Here is a 13,468-nt window from a genome sequence, read left to right as displayed (position 1 = left end):
GTTTCCCCGCACTCTCGGCGCTCGTCCGCGTCTCAGCGCCCGATTCTCGGCGGTCATCGATGCCGTGTCTCCTGGCCGCGTCGGTGGCCACCGGATCCGTCCGTGCCCACCTCTCTACGCCGTCCTCCTCGCCGGGCCTATGGTGACAGTGACCTCCGCCTCCTTCCCCGACCCCGCCTCCATCGACGGCGCCTTCGTCCAGCAAGGTAACCCCCGGATCCCACACCGCCGTCCTCTCACCCGGCCGCCTCTGAGCCCAGCTCGTTGTCTTGTAGGTTGACCCCGTGTGGCTTGGGTTTCCCCGCACTCTTGTCGGGCCTCGGTGACAGTGCTCTCCGCCTCCCTCCCCGACCCCGCCTCCATCGACGGTGACTCCCTCCAGCACGGTAACCCCCCGGATCCCACGCCGCCGCAGCCTCACCCGGCCGGATCTGAGCCCCACTGCCTCGTCTTGTAGGTTTACCCCCGCGCCGCACACCTCATCACCGCCAGGACCCGGTCGACGTCTGCTCCTTCGAGGTGTTTCTGAGCCATCGTCCTCCTTGCAGGGCCCCGTCTACATCGACACCGACTGGCTCCAGCAAGGTACCCCCGATCTGGCACTCACTTCTGGAGCTAGCTACTGTCAATTTTGAGGTCATGCAGCTGGTCTTTTATAGAGCTGGCTTTACTGATCGGATAGGCTTTGTGGCAAGATCAGTTTGGGGCTCTTGCACTTGGGGGTGCTAGGGTTTAGCCCATCATTTCCAAATTCGCTATTTGCTTTTTTATCATAGGCTAGGAATTAATTACAGAGCTTTTGTTTACACTGAAATGCTTGACCTTGGTATTGGTACCCAATGTATTAATTCAGATTAGGATGTTGACTCCGCTTACTTTTAGCATATAGCATATAATATGGATAGCCCTACAAGATACCCTCACATGATGTTGACATGTATGTACGAGGCTAGCTCTTGATCAAGAGCTAATTTTTCTCTATCTCTCTTATTAAAATATGAAGAAAATGTTTAGATCTAGCTCATGAGTCAATTGTTGGAGCTGCCCTTATTACATTCACATAAACATACTGGTAGATTCGTTCTCTAAATTAATTGAAAGGTACCGGACACCCATATAAAGATACATTATTTAGTTCGAGTATTTAATCTTGAGAAAAGTGTTCTCTCATGCAACCGTAAACCGTATCATTCCTTTGCTTTGTTAGAGCGAGAGGAAGCTTCGTTTTTATGACATTTTGGATCTACACACTAATTAGCATATTGTTGAACGACTTTGATTCCATCTATATCGGTCGTAATTGGATGTCTTTTTCGTTGGATTTGCCTCGATCATCCTCTAGGAGCACATAATTGATTTAGAGCCAAGACAATTATTCAAAAGCATTTAAAAGAAGTTTGATATATTCTGCATGTTCAAGATCATGATCCACAAAAAATATTTTGCCATCAGCTTATTGTAAGATTGGTAGACCTCATCTACTAAATGCGGAACCACTCCCACCCACAAACTGGTAATATTCTCTTTTGCTCCAGCAATTCAAATTGCCAATAGATTAGCAATTAGGTTGTATAAAATTGAAAAAAAGTGGACCACCATGCCTAAGACATTTTGTGTGTGGGAAAGAAGTCTCCAACATCACCATGCATTTATCTTGACACCCACACACCCTTTACAAATATTAATAATGGAGGAACTAGAATTGCCAACATATCAACAATTTAGTTGAATAAAATTGGGATGGTGGGGTGGTCCAAGCTCTGACCCGCCAAAGGTTCCAGGTAGTTATGGGTGACTACAATGAAAGAAGCACCCCCTGCACCTGCTGATCAAGACAGCAAGGCAGAGAATTTTACACCAGTGCTTACCTCCCCACGATGGCGATAACTACTACTAACACCAACAAGTCTACACGGTCACCATGCATGCTGTTAGATCTTAATTGGCCATGCTCTAATTTTATTCGACTAAAGTCAATAAATCCTAAGACCTAGATTAAATGTTATGTATGATCAAGTATGCAATGAAAGAGAACAACTACTTCAGCTACTTCAATACAAGTAGATCTGCTTCCGAGTGGCCATTCGCGGGACTGAATTGTGTGCCTCGGTCTGCATCGATGGTGGTTCACAACATCTCAGCAAGCTCACTATGTCACCTAGTGGGCTACAACTCCAATGATTTCTTTCTTATTTGTATGATCAATATGATGTCAATGGGTAGATCACACATGTATATACTTCACAAACTTTTTGCTAATTTTTGGATTTAATTATGCCCGAATTTTCCTAAACATCTAACGATCCAAAAACCCTATAATAGGTACATTTTGGTTACTGGTTTTGATGTTGCTTCGAAGCCAAATGTATTTGATTATATGAATTACAAATGGTGGTGTGCTAATATGGTCTTGTGGTTGACAACTATGAACATATTTTATATTGTATAAGGAAAGGCCAAACAGTTTACTCCTGAACAAGAGCAAGTTTTCAAGGTTGCCGAAAACCTGTTTCGAGATGTCATAATAAATGTTTTAGGTGAAAACATTGTGGACATCTACATGTTATCTTTTGCCAAAGAAATGTGGGAAGTGATTGAGACAAAATTTGGCGTTTCCTAATGCTAGGAGTGAGTGCTATATGACTACAAGATGACCGATGACCGTTCTATAGTAGAACAGACACATGAGATAAGGAAATGGCAAAAGAACAACATTCCCCGTGTGTGTTGCCTGACAAGTTTCTGGCTGGTGGTATCATCGTGAAGTTACCACAATCATGGAGGGAATTTTCACTACTCCAAACACACAAGCGACAAGAGTTGCTGACCTTAATGGTTCTCTTGATGTTGAAGAGAAGGCTAGGACAAAGACACTCACAGGAGAAGAGTTGAGTCTTTGTATGGTCTGAAATAAGCACCTAAGCAATGGCATGAGAAGTTTGACAAAACTTTGACATATGCTAGTTTTTGTTGTGAATGAGGCTGGCAGATGCGTGTACTATTTCTATGGTAGGGGTGAAGGTGTGGTCTTGTTTTCGTATGTCGGTGATGTACTGATCTTTGGAATCAGCCTTAATTTGATTAAAGAGGTGAAGGACTTCTTGTTCAACAATTTTGTGCTCTCTCCTTGTTCCCGGCGTATAGCACACTCCTGTTCCTGGCAATTCAATCCACGACGAAGGAGAACATCTACTTTAGTAGTACATGTACGACTACTTTCTTATGGTTGCTCGTAGGACTATATTGTGTACCTCGTCTTGCATCGACTGTGGTCTACGATATCAGTAAGCTCCCTATGTTGCCTAGTGGGAACGAAGTCGCGGCCTTGGTCCTATCCTAGGGTATGTTGCTACAACTCCAATTGTTTTATTTCTTTTTATATGATCAATATAACGTCAACGGATAGATCCTGCACATGCTTGTCAAAAATATTTTACTAAGTTTTTGGATTAAATTATACTCAAATTTGCCTAAATATCTACACATGCTACACCGAGGAACTTCAACGACCCTAGGGCACTTTTCAAGTTGTGCATTAAGTGTTCGGGGTGTTCATATGTTAGGCGAGTCAAGACTCTAAGGGTTAACATGAATCAATAGATTTTTATGGTATGCTACATGTCACAATAGATGGCAACAACTCCATAAAAGAAGCAATGAATGAAGCAGACATGATATAATCAACGGGGACAATGATCTTGCTGATATCTTTGTAGGCCACAAAGATCATGGGAACTTCATAAAGATTGAACTTCTGAAAATTGTAGAGACTGACCTTCTGAAAACTACTGTCACTAGATATGTTGTTAATTAAAAATTGTTTCTTATACTTATAATACTAAAAAGCAAAAAAAAAAGTCAGGCTTCATCTTGAAAAACAAGCTACATGTATGTCATTCGCCCAATTTAGGTTACCTCACTAGAAAACCTAATTATTCCACAGTTTATATGTTCCTAGGATTAGTCACAAACGAAATTAGAATGCTAGATGCTAACAAAATGTTGGCAATCTTTTACTCAAAACTCAAGAACGCAATCTCAAGTATGCAAGCAAAACCTTAGATCCCCAAGTTTACGGAGTAGAGGAATAGAAAAAAATACAAGAATAGAAAAAGGAATAGGTGTGTATAACAAGGGAACCTAAAACACTGCAATTTTGGAAGATTTGGTGTTTGCGGCAAAGGAATATGAGCACCACGGAAATTTAAGGATTAGTGATAAACATAATTGCTTGGACTAAACAAGAACTACATAAAGAATTTTTTTCTTTCACAAAGCAGCATATATTAGTTAATAAATCAAAATATCCTGGTCGGGTACTAATGCTAGTGCTTTGTTGAAACCATGGACTCTAGTTTTTGAGTGTTAATCAATTTGTGCTTGGCGGTTGCTTCCATGAAAGCATGCACCAATAACATTAGTAATCATGAGTCTCTCAAACTTCGTGAAGAAATTGAAACCAAGAGGTGGCGGTGGATTCTCTCATTCCTTCAAAACGTACAAGCATAAAACCGTTCGCTCTAGAAAGGAATTCACAAATCCTCCACTCCAAACGCTACTTTAGTGTTTGAAACTACATGAATCTGATTCCTTTAGAATTCCTTTGAAGATCCTGTAATACAAACAAAGCCTTACAAAATCTAGTTTTGATTGAATATTTTTATAACCGGAAGAATATAGAGTCAATGAGGATTCAATGAGTTGCCGCATAAGGATTTAGACTAACATTGGTCCTGTTCACTTATGCTGATGCTGATGCTGAAATGTTGTGAGAGGAAACACTGTTTTATGGTTAAAAAGTAGCTCAAGTGAACAGGGTCAAAATTTATAGAAGAAGACTAAAGAAATGCTTTATAAGCTCACAAAAAGCTATATGCTCACACGGTACAATGAAACGCTACAAGAGGATTCCATTGTAGTCTTCCAAAGAAGGAAATTACGAAAAGGCACAGGTGACAAAAATTCCTTTAGAATTCCTTTGAAGATCCTGTAATCCAAACAGAGCCTTACAAAATCTAGTTTTGACCGAATATTTTTATAACCGAAAGAATATAGAGCCAATGAGGATTCAATGAGTTGCCGCATAAGGATTTAGACTAACATTGGTCCTGTTCGCTTACGCTGAAATTTGGCTTATACTGATGCTGATGCTGAAATATTGTAAGAGAAAAATATTGTTCTATGGCTAAAAAGTAGCTCAAGTGAACAGGGTCATAATTTACAGAAGAAGACTAAAGAAACGCTTTGTAAGCTCACAAAAAGCTATATGCTCACACGGTACAATGAAACACTACAAGAGGATTCCATTGTAGTCTTCCACATAAGAGAATTACGAAAAGGCACAGATGACAAAAATTCTTCTTGAACAAGTCTCCAAACCAGACGATCTAGAAAATAGTAGATATTTTTTCTAATAATTCCAGCAAGCACATTTATTTCACCTCACAATAGTACAGAATGAAACAACATGATATAAATGACTCTCCCACAATGTCAATAGAGAATGGTGGAAATAATGATGAACTCATACTTGATGAACCATCCACATTATTAGTTGTGATCATTTTGATTATCTGCATGATTAAGCTTGAGAACTTGACTCATCAGTATCGCTGCCGTCTTTAAGGAAAGGGTAATCCGTGTAGCCAACAACAGGATCTTGCGTGTAGAAGGTAGAGCGCGCGGTCATACTTGTTCAGTGGCGCATTCAACTCGAACCTCTTAGGAAGGTCCGGGTTAGCCAAGAAGAGTCTTCCATATGCAACAAGGTCAGCATAGCCTTCTGCCACTACCTTGTTGCCTTCCTCCCGATCGTATCCGCCAGCAGCGATAAATGTGCCGTTAAACGCCTTTCGGAACGGCGAGAGCCTGTGAGGGATCTGCCTGCGGCCGTCGACGATCGCCATTCGAGGTTCCACCATGTGGCAGTAGAGAAAACCCTCGTGCTTGTTGAGCTGCTGGATCATGTAGTGGCCAAGCGCCACAGGATCGGAATCCACGCAATCCACGAAGTCAACAAACGGCGATAGCCTGATGCCCACGCGGTGCGCGCCCACCTCGCGGACAATGGCGTCGATGACCTCCACGGCGAAGCGGCACCGATTCTCCAGGCTGCCGCCGTACTCGTCGGTGCGGTCATTAGAACTGTCCTTCATGAATTGCTCGAGGAGATATCCATGCGCACCGTGGATCTCAACACCATCGAAGCCGGCTTCAATTGCATTCCGTGCAGCCCGCCTGAAATCATCGACGATGCCGGGGATCTCCTCGGTTCGCAACCGGCGCGGCTTCGAATACACCATTCCGGACTCGGCGTCCGGAGAAATCTGCTTGTCCGTGCTCGAGATAGGCTCCTGCCCTTCGGGCTGAAAATCTGCGAATTGGGTTGAAGGAAAATCAGTAACCAACTAGAAAACCAGCTCCTGATCAAACAATAGAGTATAATCAGAGCTGACAAAGATACGCTCGTACTAGATGGGAACATACCATTGGTCGAGACCCTGCCGACATGCCAAATCTGGCAGAAGAAGATGCCACCCTTCCGGTGGACGGCGTCGACGATGGGCTTCCACGCCTCGACCTGCTCCTGCGTCCAGATGCCAGGTGTCTCCGGGTACCCCTGCGCGGTGGGCGACACCCCCGTGGCCTCCGCGATGAGCAGGCCACCCTTGGTGGCGCGCTGCGCGTAGTACACGGCGGCGTGCGGCTGCGGCACGTTGCCGTAGGAGCGGCACCTCGTCAGCGGCGCGAGGACCACCCGGTGGGAGAGCTGGAACTGGCCCATCTTGTACGGCGTCATCAGCGGGATCACCTCCTTCGAAGCTTGCTGCACCATCTTGCCAGCCTGGTCGCTCTCGCTCGCCGGCGTGCTGCAGCTGCACTGCAGATGAGATGCAACACTGCAGTCACTTGCTAGCTCTCTGCTCTAGCTTGCTTGCTGCTTCGTTGCTTTGTTTCTGGCTGTGTGCTTTTGCCAGAGCCCAGGGGTGTCGCTGTTTATATACGTTTTGGTGTGCCCGCCAGCCGTTTGTTTATGACTGTCTAGATTGTTCCCGTGCCTCATTGCGTCACCCTTTCCGTCATCCACTTGTTCAGACCTGCGGCGGCAGCAGCCTGCAGCCGCGGCCATGCGCCCATGATTTCTCCTGTTCTGACGCAGGTTCATTGTAACCGGTCGTGTTTTGGCTCCAACCACAGGTGAGTTCAGACAGCGGCCTCTTTTGACTCGTGGAGTTGTGGTGCGAAAAGTGCACGTCACCTACAATAAGCGATGACGCTATTAGCACGTGTGACATTTTACAGGTAGGATCTTCTTTGCTGATCATTCCTGTATAAATTTTTTTTTGTGTTTGTCCAACCACTGATATTTTACTACATTCACATAAATGTATTCGTAGTTCATGTGTTGAAGTATGATCGGAATTCCAACTTACGGGCTGGAACGTCTTGAGGGTCCGCGGTTCGGGTTATGTTAATTAACAAATTTGTTTCCGTATTGGATTACAATGTAATCGTTCTATAAATATATCTTGTTATATTCCCTGCGTTATATAATGAAAATCGACGGTTGATGCTCGTGATTTTTTCCCATAAGGTTTTTCACGTAAAAATTTGTGTCTCAGGTTCTATCTTTATTTGCTAACAGCATCGAAAGCACTTTGTATATGTTAGGTTTAGTCCCACATCAGTAATTAATGGTGAGGGAGCACAATATAAGGCGATGACAGTACTCACCTATCAGGCTAGTCTTTTGGGTTGAGTTAGGTCTAAGATCTAGGTATGTTGTGAGCTCCAGTGGACCTGGGTCCAAGAGGCGCCAGCTCGTGGGTTTATACCGAGTTGGGCCAGATTCTGCTGCGCACTCCTAAATCGGTAATTGATGATGGGGGAGCACAATATATAATGTGGGAGCAGTCTTCCCCTATCAGGCTAGTCTTTTGGGTTGAAGTTAGGCCTAAGGCCTGGGTATGTTGTGAGCTCCGGTGGACCTGGGCCCGAGGGGCACCGACTCATGGGTTATAGCGAGCTGGGCCGAATTCCGCTGCGCACTCTAACAGTATAAATCAGTTGGAAGTTAGCAGACACCGATATAAAAGATACATTAGAGCATCTCCAGGTGTTTCGTATAATTCACTTGCTAAACTATGAGTTTACCAAAGTTGACAAAATAAGTAGCAACCTTTGCCCCCATCCCCTTGAGCTAAACAGCAGCGGCTGTAGCTGTTGGAAATAATGGCAATTTAGTAACGCGTAAATTAATTTCGACAATGAGCAAAAGAACAACAACATGTATCATAGATGTGTGATTTAACACTAGCACTATGACCCGAGGCAAATTCGAACTCTCTAGTGCTAGTAGCAGTAGAAACATAAGAACGAACAACAGAGAAATAATAGACATTCTTACAGTGAGGTTGTCGGCGCTAGCAGTAGCGCAAAAGATGACAAAGCAGACCGTCGATGAAGATCGGCGAACACTGGCGTAGAGGGAAGAAGTCGTCCAGCGAGCAGTCACGACGGTGCTTCCCAAAAACCTGATATGCCCCCTACCCCGTGCAAGGACACGAGGAGACGTAGGCTTCGAAAACCTGCTCTCCCGGCGCCGATGTCATGTCGGCGGCGGGATGGGAAAGATGGCGGCAGCGCAGTACAATGGCAAAGGGAAGAGATGAATTCTCTATTTTGAGGACGACGTCTCGTCCCAATATATATACACGCGTCGTAGCTAAGGTAAGTAATTAGCCGCGCAATCACAGCACTAATGGTGATTGTTCTGCCGTTAGTCGACTAGAACAATTAGAACAATCGCCGTTAATACGAGAATAATTGCTTGCCAAAACAGACCAGCGCAATTTTCTTCATGCATGCAAAAATATAGAGTAGCAAAAGGAAGCTACACACTCGCAAGGTCGAAGCGAGAAATCGCCAGACCATCCACGCGCATGTCGCGCGCTCGTTCCCATCGCCTGCCCCGGCGAGGTGAGCGAGCGAGCACGTGTTTCTTCCTTTTCCTCTCCCTAATAGTTTCAATTAGATGGAGCTAATTCAGCCCTTTAAGTTGGCATCAACTCCTTCTAGAGTAGCAACGTGGAACTAAAGTCCCCCACCATACCATGCATGTATGAGTGAGCGTTTGAAATTTATTTGGAATTATTATTTGGGCCATCCCAAATCTTCTAACGGTAGTTGGTTGCTACAGTACTCTACCGAAGATGGTAGCGGCGGCGGCTCTTAAACTCTTCCGAGCACTGCCCTTATTTTTTTCTCCACCTCTAAATGTTTTCTATCCTAAGTTCCTATATGATCTCTAAATGTTTTCTTTCCCAAGTTCCTATATGATTTTTGCATTGGGAACAATAAACTATTTCTAAAACAACCGAGCCTTTCATGCTTTTTTTCTTTTCTTACCCCCTTCTCACATGGAACCCTATATTTTCTCCTACTTATCTATCCATCTTCTTCTTCATGGGCACGCACGTGGCATGCCATGGCCGGCTGTAGCCAGCCCCATCGAAAGACAGGTCATCATCCTCACCATTCATCATGCCAGTCCAAAACTTGAATTCTCCATGATTTATATTACAGACGACATAATGATTGATCAATACATGTAAAAAATATATCCATAAGACAAGAAATTTAAGTTGCGATATAAAATCAAAATGTCGCTCTACAAATTGATGTGTTGTTCATCCAATAAAAAATAATCACTAACCCTAGCCTGGCACAGCCAGCCATGGCGAGTAGGGTTGTCCCTATGGTTGGGCATGTCCAGGGGCATGCTGAGAGCAGCAGACGCGACGACGGCAGAGGTGCGAGGCCAGTGGCAGCCCGACAAAGGCTAGGCGGTGTCCTGGTGAGTCCGCAATGGTCCAACAAGGAAAGGATTAGGAGAAGCACGTCCCTTGGGACTTGGGTGGTGGTGGTAGGAGCCCGGACAACGGTGGTAGGAGTTGGGAACACCATGACTTGCACAAAAAAAACAGAACAAGGCACGAGGGGGCGGGAGTTAGGGGAAAACTCGGAACAAGGGTACATACGGAGTTTCTATCAAGCTCGAAAAGTTACAAGTTGGACAAAAATTTAGCAATTTTTTATTTTTAAGGAGATGTTTTACGAAGTTATTGGAGGGGCATTTTATTTCCTTTGCTAAAAAACTCTAATAGAGAGTTCATTCGGTATTTAGAGATGCTCTTATCTATGTAGAGTATTTAATCTTGAGAAAAGTATTCACTAGATGGAGACCGGCACCGGCTCAGAGTTTGGTGTTTATTAAGAGCAACTCCAACAGATCATGTAAAACTAATAGCCAAATTTCTTATTTTAGCCATTGTGTAAAATAGAAAAGTGGTAAAAAAATAGGACTCGACAACAGCCTAGCTATTTTGCCTCTAGTATATTTGAAACATGCCACGTCATATACCGATCAGACTGGTTCTCCATCGCGAGAACCGGACTCCCATGGAGGCGTCGACTGCTTCTCCATCGCTAGAATAAGGGTGCGTTTGTTTCCCTAGATGAGGGTGGCTCGCAAGGCCGAGTAGAGTCAGGCTGAGGTTGGCATGGCTGAGATGCTGCAAGTGCATTTGTTTGATTGCCTAGACTCTAGAAGTGCCAGGTTCTCTTGAGATACTGATTGGTAGGCCGCACAAACAGCTGTGGTGACCTTGCATCTAGAAGGTGGTGATGTTACCACCCACCTTTCTCTCAGTGGAATTCCATCGAGCACTATGTGGGCGCCGCGGAGTCCGACCCCTTCTTCGGCGCCGGCGCGCAGGTCCGTCGCCATGGCCACGTCCTATGGCCTGCACGGCATCATGCGCCCGCGCCCGCAGCCTGTTGTAGCGCTGAGGAGGGCGGCGCACTGGCACTGCACCACCGCGTTCCGGAGAGAGACGCGGAGAGCGAAGGCAGCAACCGCAGCCCGACGCCGCGACGATGTCGAGCTCCGACTTCGATCGCGACGAGCACGTGACACGGCGACCACCACCTCGTCGCTCATGCAGCAGCCGTCGACGCCGCTCGCGCCGCCTCGGCGCCAGCGCCAACGTGCACGACGTCGCGCCCGGCGCCTCCATGCCAAGAATAGCAGCGTAGGATCCTGGCCACGTCGGTGGTCACCGGATCCGTCCGCGCCGGCTCTCTACGCCATCCTCCTCGCCGGGCCTGCGGTGACAGTGACCTTCGCCTCCTTCCCCGACCCTGCCTCCATCGGCGGCGCCTTCATCCAGCAAGGTAACCCCCGGATCACACGCCGTCGTCCTCTCACACGGCCGCCTCTGAGCCCCAGCTCGTCGTCTTGTAGGTTGACCCCCGCGCGGCTAGGGTTTCCCCGCACTCTCGCCGGGCTTCGGTGACAGTGTTCTCCGCATCCCTCCTCAACCCTGCCTCCATCGACGGTGACTCCCTCCAGCACGGTAACCCCCCGGATCCCACGCCGCCGTAGTCTCACCCGGCTAAATCTGAGCCCCACTGCCTCGTCTTGTAGGTTTACCCCCACACCGCACCCCTCATCACCGCCAGGACCCGGTTGACGTCTGCTCCTTCCAGGTGTTTCCAAGCCGCCGTCCTCCTTGCAGGGCCCCGTCTGCATCAACACCGACTGGCTCTAGCAAGGTACCCCTGGATCTGGCACTCACTTCTGAAGTTGGCTACTGTCAATTTTGAGGTCATGCAGCTAGTCAAGTTATGGAGCTGGCTTTACTGATCGGATAGAATTTGTGGCAAGATCAGTTTGGGGCTCTTGCACTTGGGGGTGCTAGGGTTTAGCCCATCATTTCCAAATTCGCTCTTTGCTTTTTGATCATAGGCTAGGAATTACTTACAGTGCTTTTGTTTACACTAAAATGCTTGACCTTGGTATTGGTACCCAAGGTATTAATTTAGATTAGGATGTTGATTTCGCTTACTTTTAGCATATAGCATATAATATGGATAGACCTACAAGATACCCTCACATGATGTTGACATGTATGTACGAGGCTAGCTCTTGATCAAGAGCTAGTTTTTCTCTATCTCTCTTATTAAAATATGAAGAAAATGTTTAGATCTGGCTCATGAGTCAATTGTTGGAGCTGCCCTTATTACATTCACATAAACATGCTGGTAGATTCGTTCTCTAAATTAATTGAAAGGTACCGGATACCAATATAAAGATACATTATTCAGGTCGAGTATTTAATCTTGAGAAAAGTGTTCTCTCATGTAACTGTAAACCGTATCATTCCTTTGCTTTGTTAGAGGGAGAGGAAGCTTCGTTTTTTATGACATTTTGGATCTACACACTAATTAGCATATTGCTGAACGCCTTTGATTCAATCTATATCAGTCATAATTGGATATGTCTTTTTCGTTGGATTTGTCTTGATCATCCTCTAGGAGCACATAATTGATTTAGAGCCAAGACAATTATTCAAAAGCATTTAAAAGAAGTTTGATATATTCTGCATGTTCAAGATCATGATCCACAAAAAATATTTTGCCATCAGCTTATTGTAAGATTGGTAGACCTCATCTACTAAATGCTCGGGGTTAACATGTTAGGCGAGTCAAGACTCTATGGGTTAACATGAATCAATAGATTTTTATGGTAAACTACATGTCACAATAGATGGCAACAACTCCATAAAAGAAGCAATGAATGAAACAGACATGATATAATCAATGGGGACAATGCTCTTGCTGATATCTTTGTAGGCCACAAGGATCATGGGAACTTCATAAAGATTGAACTTCTGAAAATTGCAGAGACCGACCTTCTGAAAACTACTATCACTAGATATGTTGTTAATTAAAAATTGTTTCTTATACTTATAATAATAGTAAAAAGCAAAAAAAAAAGTCAGGCTTCATCTTGAAAAACAAGCGACATGTATGTCATTCGCCCAATTTATGTTACCTCACTAGAAAACCTAATTATTCCACAGTTTAGATGTTCCTAGGATTAGTCACAAACGAAATTAGAATGCTAGATGCTAACAAAATGTTGGCAATATTTTACTCAAAACTCTAGAACGCAATCTCAAGTATGCAAGCAAAACCTTAGATCCCCAAGTTTACGGAGTAGATGAAAGTGCATCTAGCCCTTTAGTGGGTTTTGGATGATTGAATGACAACACGATTAAAGATCTAACATTTTCTCTAAGTGTGAAACTAGAAATTGGTTATCTCATAGATGCTTAATGAAGCCAAAATGATGTGTTGTTGTATAAGCAATTCAGTTCAAGCACAAGACAACAATGCAAATGGAATTCATGCAAAGGCTTAATTATGGTGGGATGTCAATCATTGATGATGTTGTATGGAATTCATTGTATGATTCAACACAAGGTGTGACTTGATGGCTTGAGATGGTGAAGATAACAAGGAAAGGCTTCGAGGTACTAAGCAAGGGTGAAGGGTAAGGGACGGCTTGGTGGCCGAAGAACCTAGCTAGGGTGAAGAAGGAAGTATACTTGCATTTAGTTGA

The 13,468-nt window shown here is 44.9% G+C and overlaps 1 pseudogene; it reads right to left on the bottom strand.

Annotated features, from left to right (window-relative positions):
* Positions 1-5,355: 5,355 nt before the first annotated feature.
* Positions 5,356-6,946, bottom strand: LOC136532363 (12-oxophytodienoate reductase 1-like; annotated as a pseudogene).
* Between the last annotated feature and the right edge of the window lie 6,522 nt (positions 6,947-13,468).

The sequence above is a fragment of the Miscanthus floridulus genome, unplaced genomic scaffold (genome assembly GCF_019320115.1).
Source record: "Miscanthus floridulus cultivar M001 unplaced genomic scaffold, ASM1932011v1 fs_58_2_3, whole genome shotgun sequence".
NCBI classification, from domain to species: domain Eukaryota; kingdom Viridiplantae; phylum Streptophyta; class Magnoliopsida; order Poales; family Poaceae; genus Miscanthus; species Miscanthus floridulus.
This window is presented reverse-complemented; position numbering and strand designations above follow the sequence as displayed.